The sequence below is a fragment of the Buteo buteo genome, chromosome 3, assembly GCF_964188355.1.
Source record: "Buteo buteo chromosome 3, bButBut1.hap1.1, whole genome shotgun sequence".
In the NCBI taxonomy this organism is placed as follows: Eukaryota; Metazoa; Chordata; class Aves; order Accipitriformes; family Accipitridae; genus Buteo; species Buteo buteo.
Window position 1 is genome coordinate 26,842,114 of NC_134173.1, and position 11,399 is coordinate 26,853,512.

The 11,399-nt window shown below is 48.0% G+C and overlaps 1 long non-coding RNA gene across 1 annotated transcript in view; it reads right to left on the minus strand.

The window, feature by feature from the left end:
• LOC142028989 (uncharacterized) overlaps positions 1-11,311 on the minus strand; it is a 33,041-nt gene extending 21,730 nt beyond the window's left edge. The window contains exon 1 of the long non-coding RNA XR_012649772.1: positions 10,795-11,311. This is a non-coding gene — a long non-coding RNA (uncharacterized LOC142028989). The remainder of the gene's footprint in view (positions 1-10,794) is intronic.
• Between the last annotated feature and the right edge of the window lie 88 nt (positions 11,312-11,399).

An 11,399-nucleotide genomic window follows, 5' to 3' on the forward strand; every position in this document is an offset into this window, starting at 1 on the left:
TGATCAGAGACCAGCAAGGGAACACAGCTGCGACATGTAGGTGGCTGTTGCCCTATGACCAAAGTGTTGTCCCTGACAATATGCCTGCTCCTAACCCTGTCCATTTAAGCCTTCCACTGACTGAAAGTTAGCCATCTAAATAAATGTTTTTAAGGATATAGGCCTCATGATTCAACTGAGGCTTTGCCTGCATTATTTCTCCATGATATAACTCACGTGACTGCAAATCTCTAATGTGAATGAACCAGGCTGGGGTAGGAAAGCAACGCTGGTCCAGCACTTCTGTGCTAGGTCTTTGCAGCAGAGATGCTACATGCCTATGAAAATAGCCAGGAAAGGCAAAGTTTAAGTTCATACAATGAACTATCACACCATAGTCCCAGGATACGCTGCCTTTGGCAGCTAAGCTGCTGCAACCAGCTCCTGCCCCAGATGCTTGTTCCCACCTCTGGCCTGCCATTTGTCACCTCCTCAGTCATGCCAAAACAACTGTGTGTAGAGCAGTGCTTAAATCAGAGCACTGAAGTGATGGAAGTTAAAAATAAACCATTCACAGGAGGAGGAGAGGGAGAGCTATTTCTAATTGTAATAATTTCAATAGTCTTTCTTCCAGTGTGGTCCCACAAGGAATTTCATTAACACAACTGGGAGAAGGCAGTGGATTGCAGCACTGGCACTGGGGTGACTCCTCCAGACAGAAGAGTCTCTCCTTGCAGAGAGAGAGGATTTCTTAAGCCAGGATTGCAGCAAGGCCAGCATGCTGTAGAACTGCACTGTCCAACATGCAGAATTATGACTTCCCTACCTGGGTCAAAGTCAGACCCAGATCTCCCAGGCTCTCCATTTGCTATTCTGTCTCCTAGATCCTCATTGCATTCATTTTAAAAAGTATTGTATGCAAGCCAGCATTATTATTATTAAATACAAATAAAGAGACACTGAGGGTTTTTTCCTGTTTTATAAATAAATACTCCTTAGAATCATTCTGAATATTAGCCTCCTCCACAATTTGCTATAGTATGGGTAGATGTAACCCATTAAAATCTATTCAAATACAAAATGCACAGTAAATTGAGAATACAAAACATAAGAAGAGATGCAAAAAAACAGTTTTATTTAATGAAGTTCATTACATGATCAACAAAGAAAATATTTGTACATTCCTTAAATAGCATTAAAAGTTCAAGGAAAAACATCTGAAAAGAGTTCAAAAGGTTGCAGCACAGCTATGACTTGGAAATTTGCAGAATAATTCAGCAACTTGCTTTTGGTTTGGTCTGCTCATTTCTGTGCTTTGATGAGCTTTGCTGTGAGCAAGTGAGTTATATGTGCAGAGCCTTGGTTATGTCTTATGGTTCATTGAGGCACCTCAATAATTTGCTTCTGTTTGAACATGAAACGCATCCACGTGCATCCAGATGCTTCTGCTGGATTACTCCAGAGAGGCACTGCACCAGTGAACCACATAAAATACAGACAGTTTTCAAACTGCTGTCAAGTCTTGAAATAAGTAATTAATTACTTAATTTTTTATTATTATTAACATTATTAAATGTTTTCTGTGACATTGATTGAGTTTCAAACCACATTTCAGCAAAATGGGGCAGTAGTTTAATTTCCAGCACACAGAAAAATGAAATAGTATCCTGAGTCCCAAATCAAGGCATCCTACTTCAGGACTCCTGATCCATGTGCTGGATTGCACCAGTTCCTGGATGCTTGGGTGTACAAGCAGGTTTTAAATTTAATTTACTAGACTTTCAGTATGTTTAGTAGGTCCTTCAATTCTGTTCTAATAAACAGAGCCAAAGGCAGAGTGAGCCAGTTTTGTAACTAGAGGATATAATTGTCTCATGAACTCTGTACAAATTACCTCTTCTCTGTATTGTTTTCACAGTGTATTGTTTTTCTTGAATAATATGGCACATATCCAGTTTGTATTGCAGTCAATAAATTACCCCAGTTTATAGCTTGATGGCCCACAAATGAATAACTGGCATCAACAAAAATAATAAAGTCTTTTCCTTTTTAGTACTGTCAGTACTCTTCATTTAGACCATTAAATTTATTTTTAATTATTAACACATTTCCTTAAAAGCACCTTTTTGCTTTTTTTTTTTATTATTACCAAGAGGTAACCACAGATGAACCACTTTGCTCAGCTTTTAACAAATTTGTGATTCTGAGGTTGACACTAGAGTGTAATGATGTAAAGGAAATTACATTTTATTGCATTTTAATTAAATAGCTCAACTTGTGCAGGCCTTTCTCCAGCAAAACTCCCACTGGAGTTTGGTCCTTCATCATTAGACTTTATTTACTTCTTAAGCTTTACACAGCAGTTTTCTGCTTTCCAAATAGAGGACTGATAAAATAATTTAATCCATTTCACAGTGTATTTTTGACATTCAGACTGACAGATGCTGGGAAGCATTGTAATGCTGAATACCATAAAGGATGTGCATTGTTATTCCTTTTAGTAAAGTGTAATTTTAGGTGTGCTGGATTCTGCTTTTACACAAAAAGTTGGGTGGGTTCAAGGCAGCCTGTGAGCCAGCCCCAGCCTCTGAAACCCCATGGGGTGGTTGGCCATAGCTCCGTGCTCACTTTGGGAGTATGGACTCAGGGTGGCACTTCTTCCTTGTGCTGAGGAAGAGCACATTCGGGGGCCCTGTTGCCTCCTGGGCCCTGCTACCGCCCTGGGGTGCAGGCGCTGGTGTGTGTACCCTGTCTTCAGGCAGCAAGGAGGTGGCTAAGTCCTTCTCCCTTTGCATTGCACCTAGGCAATGGCACCCCCCTTGTTACCGCAGCTCTGACCTGCTGCGCTGACTTGCTGACTCCACACTTGTATTTTTTCCGTTTGCTTAGAAACAGTCACGGAGCCCTGAATGAGACCGTCCCCATCAGCCCCCCCTTCCCATCCACTTTGCTTTTCTCTCCAATTCTACCCTCAGTCATAACAAAATGGCCAATATGTTCTGCTTTCGCTGTAATAACGCTGGCTGTAATCAAAATGCCTAGATGACATGAAGAATTCAGCCAAAATACCCACATTTAACATTCAGCCAAGCTCTTCTAGGGCCAGTCCTGCTCATTTGGTCCAATCCCATTAAATTCAGGGGGCGTCCTTTTCTAGCAGAGGTTTAATTGTTTGCTTTCCAATTCTCTCCGTACATTCATCCTAGTCAGCTCTATGCTCCACAAGTCCAAATGCTGAGCTATGGTTAGCATATTTCTGTACAGAATATTTTTAACCTTCTAGTAGCTACAGCTCACAACCATTAGTTTCTCCTCTCTACACTTATTAGAGGAAACACTTGTGGGAGATATGTCACCTTCTGGACCTCAGAGGCACACATAGTTCCAAGCAGGCACAAGCAAAATATGTTTTTTCCATTTCTTGCAAGCAGAAACGAAGTTAATTTGTTTAGAAAACTCCTGCTAAAGGAAATGTCATTCAACAATTCTGTTGAAGCTATCAAAAGCAAAACCAAATGCATTTGAAAACTTAGCACAGGTCACAGAGAGCGTTTGTGAGATGAGTAGTGACTATTCTTGTAGGTAGTAAGAACTAGAATAAGAGTATAGCTGAAATTCTGTTTTTAGGCTGAATTACACCCCCCTCCTGTTCCATGAGTGAAATATCTTGGAGTATATTCATGTTAGCCCCTAACTTTTCCAGTAAAAAATGTTTGAAACTTTAAACACAAAGCACAGACAGCAGTTTAAGCCAGTTCAGGGGCTGTTGCTTTCTCTGTACCCTGGTGACCAGGCAGAAAACAGCAGGTTTTGCTGTGGTTTCTGGTGGCTAAGCAGGAACAAGGTGTTGAGATCTTGGCTTCTGGTCCAGGTGTGACAGATCTTTCCTACTACCCCAGGTGTGACCCAGTTACCAAAGTGAAAGAGAGAGGAAAAAGCAAAACACGTTGCCTACCCTCTCAAGATGAACCCTGTTGATAATTTGTGTCCAAGTTGATCTTTTTCTTTAAAGGGTTAAATAATTCAAAAACAACATGAAAAGCTTTATTTTGGGTAAAAGGAAATGTTTTGACAGATACAAGCTTTTTTGGAGGGAAAGAGTTTGGCTTAGCATAGAAGCTGAAACACTTTGATTTATGTAATGTTACCTAAAGCTCTGGTCACTACAGACGGATTGCTGGTCTGTGGGGAGTGGTACTGCAGAGGGTGTCACGTTAGAGGCATTTGGGGAAAGCTGAAAATAGCTGGAGAAAAGCCCTCAAGCCAGCTGAGCACTGCTGACTTTTCATCTCCCAGTGCTGCCATGGCTCTGATAGTTCAGATTTGGCTGTGATGCTACTGCTGTCACTGCTCTTGTCCTCCTTTCTGCTGCAGTCACTGGCCCGCAGAAGTAAGGGCAAGGTAAGTTTATAAGGCTGTGCTGGCCACGGAGCTGGGATTTGCCATCTTTCATGTCCATGCAACAGCATGGCATCTGCAGCATAAAGAGATACTGTTAAATCTGACAGAGCCTGACATAAAATGCGGAGAGCATCTAACTTCATTACAGGAACTACAGTAATTGCTGAGTTAGTGCTGATTGGGTTTGTTTGGGACCAATAGCTTCCAAGCTGTGACAGCAGAAAGCTCTGCATTAGCTGTCCAAATATTCATCTGGGTTTTGGGACAGGATCTGCTTAAAGCCAGCTTGGTTAAGCTGCAACCATGACTTGAAGGGCCAAGTGGTAATTGTTCTTGCTAACCTCAGAACTGATCCATTCATTAGCAATGTTTATTGCTTCAACAGGTATTTCCATGGAGGTCTGAGGAACTGCTCTTTATGCTTTGGTCATCATGAACAAGGACGAATTCCAGCTGAATGAGTAGCCTTAGACCATTTTAGGATCTGGATAAATAAGCAGACACACAGAAGCAGGGCTTCTTTGTAAGCACAGATTCACATGCACTCAAATCAGTGTATGATTCACTATCAGAAAAGCCAACCTGCAGCAATGTCACAATGAAAATGCACTGCTGCAAAGCAAATAATATATGTAAATTTACAGTGAAACTTTTTTTTTGCGTTATTTCATGGGTGAATATTACAGTTGTGTGTGGCTAAACTTATGTTTGATTGTCATCAGTAAATGCTAAATGCATGATCCAGATACCATCCTGGTTACTGGTGGATGTTAGCAGCAAATTCCTGAAATTATCCTGTAATGCTGTTGCATGGTATTACATTCAGAGTTTATTGAAAATGCCTAGGACCTTTTTTTTCTTGAAAATAGAAGTCACTGTACAGCCTGCCATCACATTGATTTACTCTGAGGACTGGTTACTTCAGAAAAAGGCTGCTAACTCTATCCACATTATGAACACCGGAAAAAAAACCTGGCAACATTGGGATTACTCCCATCTACTTTGCTACAACTGTGTTACATCTTTAAATACTAAAACTATTGTGGCCATCAAGGACTATAACTTAAGAAATTATGTATGTAAAATGTATGCATATAAAAAATGTAAGAAATTATTAAAGCATAAAAAAAATCCTTATGTATATCAGACTACACTACTTCTTGCTTGTATTCATCTAATCGGAATTAAAATGAAGTTGTTCGCCTCCTTAAAATTCAGTCATCTGTGACCTTTTAAAATAAGTCAATAACAGCAGTGGAACAATAGATTATAGCCACCTAGTTACAACCATCTTTGAGGACAATCGGCTTTTTAATTGTTCTTTTCATTGTTTGAAAATACTGATGTCCTTTAATAATTAATTATAAATTCAACGTGGGCAGCATAACGGCTGTACAAAACCAACCTTTTCCTAAAGTAATCGAAAAGTGCGAATTATTTGCACAGCCTCTTTGCTCCTGCAGGCTTAAGCGAAATGGATAAACATTGCCACTCATTACATGAACGAAATGGAAATTGCGGCATTCACACGGCGAACGTATATATTTATACTTTTAACTGCAAACAAAGGGTTGTGTGCACGAAGCCATTGACACCGGGGTGGGAGGCAGACCAACAAACACCCCCCGCACGCACCCCTCCACCCCCCCAAAAAAACCAAAAAACAACCGCAAAAAGGGTAAGAAAAGCAAAAAGGGAAAAAGGGAAGGAAGGCGTCGGCTCCTCGGAGGTGAATCAGCAGCATCTCTTATCTGCGGGCCGGTGGGGATGGGACCCGCCTGGCCGGGACCTGCCTCCGCGGCTCCCTCCGAGACCTCCATATATCAAATGAAGGGAAAAGCCGGCGCCTGTGGGGCGGGGGAGGGGGGGGGGGGTGGCAGGCAAAGCAAAGGTTGAGGGGGGGGGGAACACGCATTTTGCCTGTCGGTGAGGCCCCCCACGTCTCGTCGGAAACCTCCCCCCATCTCCTCGGTCTCTGTCCTGCCTCCCGTGGTATGCTTGCACATACCTTCCGAGGCAGGAGCCATCCACCTACTTTCTATAGCAGCGAGGAGCGAGGCTATTAATAGGCTGTCTAATTACTCCGAGCTGTTAACTCTGAAGTCTCTAATTCTGTGATGTGGTTGTTTTGATTTGTTTTTCCAATCCCGTAGGACTTGCATTTACAGAACTGGTCAGACTCGCTCTGGAAGATATTATTTTAACGTTTTAAAATCAACTGTCATTCCAAGCAGGAACAAAGTCCCCAAATTTTGACATTTCTTACGAAAGCAGCAACTGCAAACATTATTAGTTCGGACCAAGGGAAGCGTTTTTCTTGGCTAAGGTTGAGAATTTCGTTTTTTTGTCTGGCGCTTGGTCTCAGACATTTCGGTAAGGCAGGTAAATGGCAAGGAAAACTGTTTCAGAAGGGCAGGCTAGGGGTTCCCACGACGCCGAGCGAAACAGCACGGCTCCGCCGGAGCTCAGCACGGACACGCGTGAAACGGGGCTACTCCGGCAAAATGCCTCCAGGAGGACGGATTCATTTTGTCCTGTGGAAAACATTTCGCTGGAAGATTTTGACCGCTTCTGATGGTTTATTTTATTTCCTGGGCAGAGAAATAAGAAGGCAACCGTGCGCGGAGCGGCGGATGGGGAGGTTTGTCCGGCAGGTTTCGGTGTAAAAAACGATATTTCCTTCACGGTGTGCGGTACTGGCCCAGGGAATACTTGGTGATGGGGGATTTTGCCTGTGGGTTGTTTTTTTGTTTTGTTTTGTTTTGTTTTTAAGTGAAAAAGAATTAAGTCTCAGCAGCCTCTGCTGTGCGGATGGGGGCGGAGGCAGGATACCTAATTGCAGGTCGGATTTGATATTGCCTAACATCCGTGATAAGGAACGGAAGGAGCGTGAGGAGAAGCCCTGCTCTGAAGCGGTGGGGAGGAGAAGCCCGGCTCCGCTGTGCCCCGCGTTCCTCCGTTTCCAGCTCTCTCCCACAACGAGCTCTCGCAGCAAGAAGCCCGAGAAAGGTTCCCCGGGCTTTCCGTGTCCGATCCATCAGAAGCAACCCCTGAAAGCCTTCCCTGGCATCCGACTCCGGGGCGTCCCGTACGGCCCCAGGCAGCGGCGGCGGCTCCCACCCGCCCCGAGGCCCTGTCCCCCGCGGCGAGGCAGCGAAGCCCCTGGGGGCGGGGGGGGCTTTGCTACTGGCCTCACCCTGCAATTAAAAATAGTATGTAATGTAATATTCGTCACGGCAAGGAATACGTGAAACACAGCCCCACCGCTTCGTAGCAAGGGCATTGAGGTACCCCTTGATAAAAGAATCAAAATTAGGCCATTTTAGTCACCGGTCCTCAAAACCCCTTAAAACCGCAGAGAAGCAATAAAACCAAACCTTAGCTCCTCATTTTCAAAGCCTCTGTGTATGTGTTAGAAAGACACATCCAACAGTGCGTGTGCGCCTGTTGGACACAAGCAGCTAAATCGCAACCGTGTTTCTTAGGGTGCTGCGTGGGTCTCTGCTGCCTCCGTTCACCCCGAGAGCGGGAGTGCATCGCCGTCGCCCTGCCCACCTCGCCGGGGCTCACCATGCGTGTACCGCGGAGCGCCGGCTCCGGGGGTCAAGTTACGCGGCAACAGGAGCCTCTCCTCCGCGCGTTTTGTTGATTTTAATTTTTTTTTTTTTTTTTTTTTTTAAGGCTGAAATCATTAACCAGGCAGACCTCGGAGACTGGCGGGAGGGCAAATAAAAAAGAAGCTGCAGATCATTATTTAAAAAAAAAAAAAGAACAACACAAAACCCACACTCTCAGCCACTGCTTGTTTCAGCGCCAAAGGTTGAAAGACACCGTGGAAATCACCCAAAAGCACGGCGGCAGCAGGTCACCTGGGACGGGGAGGCCGCTTACTGCAGGGGGGGAATAACCTCCTGCCCCACTCCCCGCCGCCGGGCACGGCTTCAACCGAGGAGAGAGGCGAGCCGCCGGGCGGGAGCGGGGAAGGCTCCCCGGAGCCGGGGCAGGGTGTCCTGCCCGGGGCGGGGGCAGCCGGGGAAGCCTGCTGTCTGCAACCAGCGAGAAAGGCTGGAGCGCCGGGCAGCCCTTCGCTAGGAGTTTTGGGGAAAGAAAAAATAATCCCTCCTCATCCTTGTGGATTGGGGGCTCCCCCTTGCCATGGGACACATCTGATCGCTGGCAAAGGGCACCCCCGCCATGCCCTACCCCCCCGGTCTACAGAGGACCCTGCTGCTTTGGGGGTCGAGTTCCACGAAGCGCTGCTCCAGCTCTCGAGGCTGTCCCGCCCGGCCCGAGAGGTAGGTGATGGGCGGTGGCAGAGGCCCCTCTCCCTCGGCTGCCGCTGAAATCCCCCTTTCGCCGGCGGGTGCGGATTGCCCCGCCGGCTTCGGCCGCCGCGGGGCTTGAGCCCTGCGGGGCGGGCAGCGGCGGGGAAGCGCGGAGCCGGCCGGCCGGCAGCTCCCCGCTGGCCCGGTCGCGCCTGAGCGCTACCGATGCCCCGATCGATAAGTCCGTTTCAATGTCACAGCCGCTGGGGAATGGAAACACTCCGTATCGTGGGGTGGCCTTGATAAAAGTATATTTTAAGTAGCGCGGATAAGCGAACGGGAGAAGAGAGGGGGAGAGGTGCCGGCACGTCGCCTGTAATAACCGCTACGCTTATCAGCCTGGCCTAAACTCACCAGCAGTTTCTAAAGTACATTAAGTTACATAAACACGGCTCGGAAAAGAATACACTCCATCCTGCGATAGTCACCAAAGTGACCCCTCGCACCGCCTCGCACCCCAGCCCGCCTCGCCCCCAAGGCCGCAGCGCCCCGGGGGTAGCGGGGCCCGGCCCGGCTCCCGGGGGGGCCGGGGCCGGGGGGGCGGCGGGGATGCGGCCGGACCGGAGCCTTCGCCCTCTCCCTAATGCAACCCTGGTAATGGATCAGATTTGCAGAGACCCGGGAGCGGGGGAAGGAGCAACCACACCGCGCCTGCACACGGCTTTCCCCCAACATTTTTGGGGGAGATTGAAGTGCCCATGAGGGGAATTTGCCTTAGTTGGATACAACCCTCTTTTTCCCGATCTGCCTCCTTCCCTCTTTGGCCACAGCGAGCAGGAGCCGTGGTTCCCCCGCTGGCACCACCTCCCCAGCGGTGCCTCTCCGCACCGAGCATCCCCCAGCCCGGATTTTCTCTACAAAAATGCCTTCGCACTCTCCCTGCAGATGCTCCCCGGGGTGCCCACCCCGGCCCCGGGACAGGAGATATCCGAGAGGCTCCCGGAGCCTCGGGGGGGAAAGTTACGTCAGGGGAGCGGGATTTGGGAAGGGAGTGACGTCATGAAGGGTTAGGAACCGAAGGCTATAGGATTTGAGCGGTTCGAGAGCAAGCCTGAAACGAAAACGAGTGGAGAGGAAAGGGGTGATTGGGAATGGTTTCCCACGCTGGTCCCAGTTCAAGCCGGGTTTTCTTATCGGGTCTATCGGAGGAAACAAAATGAAACTTGTAGCCCGGCTATAACGTAAACAGGCTAATCAGCGGAGAAAAAAACCCGAGGCGCCTGAAGTGTAAAACACAGGTCACTTCGGAGCCAGGGTAAGAGGCGCCTGCCAGGCCAGCGTGGCCGTTCTTCCTCCCAGCCATCCTCCCCGCTCGGGCAGGCAGCCCCCGGCCCGGGGCTCTGCCGCCCACCCTGGAGGCACACGGGCACCGTGAGCAAAGCCTGTCGCTTGCAAAAAAACCTCACGGCATTTCTCGCCTTATGTCCGTCCTCACACGTGTTTGAAATACCCTCGGGTTTAACTCGAGAAGGGACGTCCAAAAGACTTAAACGAAATGCGGGGTGTGAAGCCGATTTCGGCCCTTTTCAGCGCAGAAATTTGCAGTGGCAGCACCCAAGCAGGGAAGAAGCGGCGTGGGCATCGACACCCGTGGCTTCCCCTGCCCTTGTCGCGCTTTTGCAGGTAAACAACCCGGGAAAGTGTTCTGCGAGGCAAGTGCGGGTCGGAAGGCACGCCGGGCGTTTACAGACAACGAATCACTGCCCATGCTTGCAAAAGTGTATTTTCTATTTAATATTGCACCTACTAAAATACATCTAAAAGTAAAAAGAAAAAAAAATATCACTTCAACTTGGCAGGGTGACCAAGATATTATTTAGACAGAACTGACAGGAAAGAAGTATCGCCTTTAATGATACAATTTAATAGAGAAACGGTTTCTCGGGAAAGTGGTTATTTTCCGATCAAACCCCTGCCGCGCTATACCACAAAAATTAACGAGCACAATAAAACTTGGAGGTCGCAATCCGCTCACCCACGCCGGCAGAGCGGATGACTACAGCCAGAGTTTTATCGTACCCCCAGCACTGCAAATTCTTCACCTCCCAATCACCTTGCCTGGAAAGACCGAAAGAAAAGCCGTGCCTACCCGAGGAGCGACGGCATCGCGCATCAGCAGGTTTGGGCTCGGTTTCTGTCTGAGGGCTCATGTCTGCCGGCTGCCGAGAGCCGGGCTCTGCTCTAGTTCAGCCCTTCGCCGCAGATGACTTTCTGTACAAACTGATGATGACAGATATCCAGCTGATAACCTCTGGTGAACGAAGTTATTTTAATTTCCAGTCACTTTCCTGCTAAGTACCATATCAGTTTGTACACAGCTGAGATAAGAGGGCTGGGGGGGGAGGGGGGGGCGAAGAGAAGAATAAGAAAGAAACGGGGGAAAAATGCCTACCGCCTGCTGCTGGGGTGGACACATCCCACAGCTTGCTTTGCCTTCACCTAACGGTTGGGGCAACTCAAGGAGGAGCCACGTTTTTTTCCCCTCGGGTAGCTCTGATTTTAACGAGCAAAAATAAGGGGATTTGGGAGCGGCGGGGCAGACGTTCACCTGGTTGCTTAGAGCGAGAGCCAGACACACATCCATCCCGGGCCGCAGCCCGGGGCTGTCCACTGCAAGGCCGGGAGGGGCGGGGAAAAAAACTTATAAAAGGTCAATATTCACCCTAAAGAAGGTATTATCGGGGGAGGGTGGTG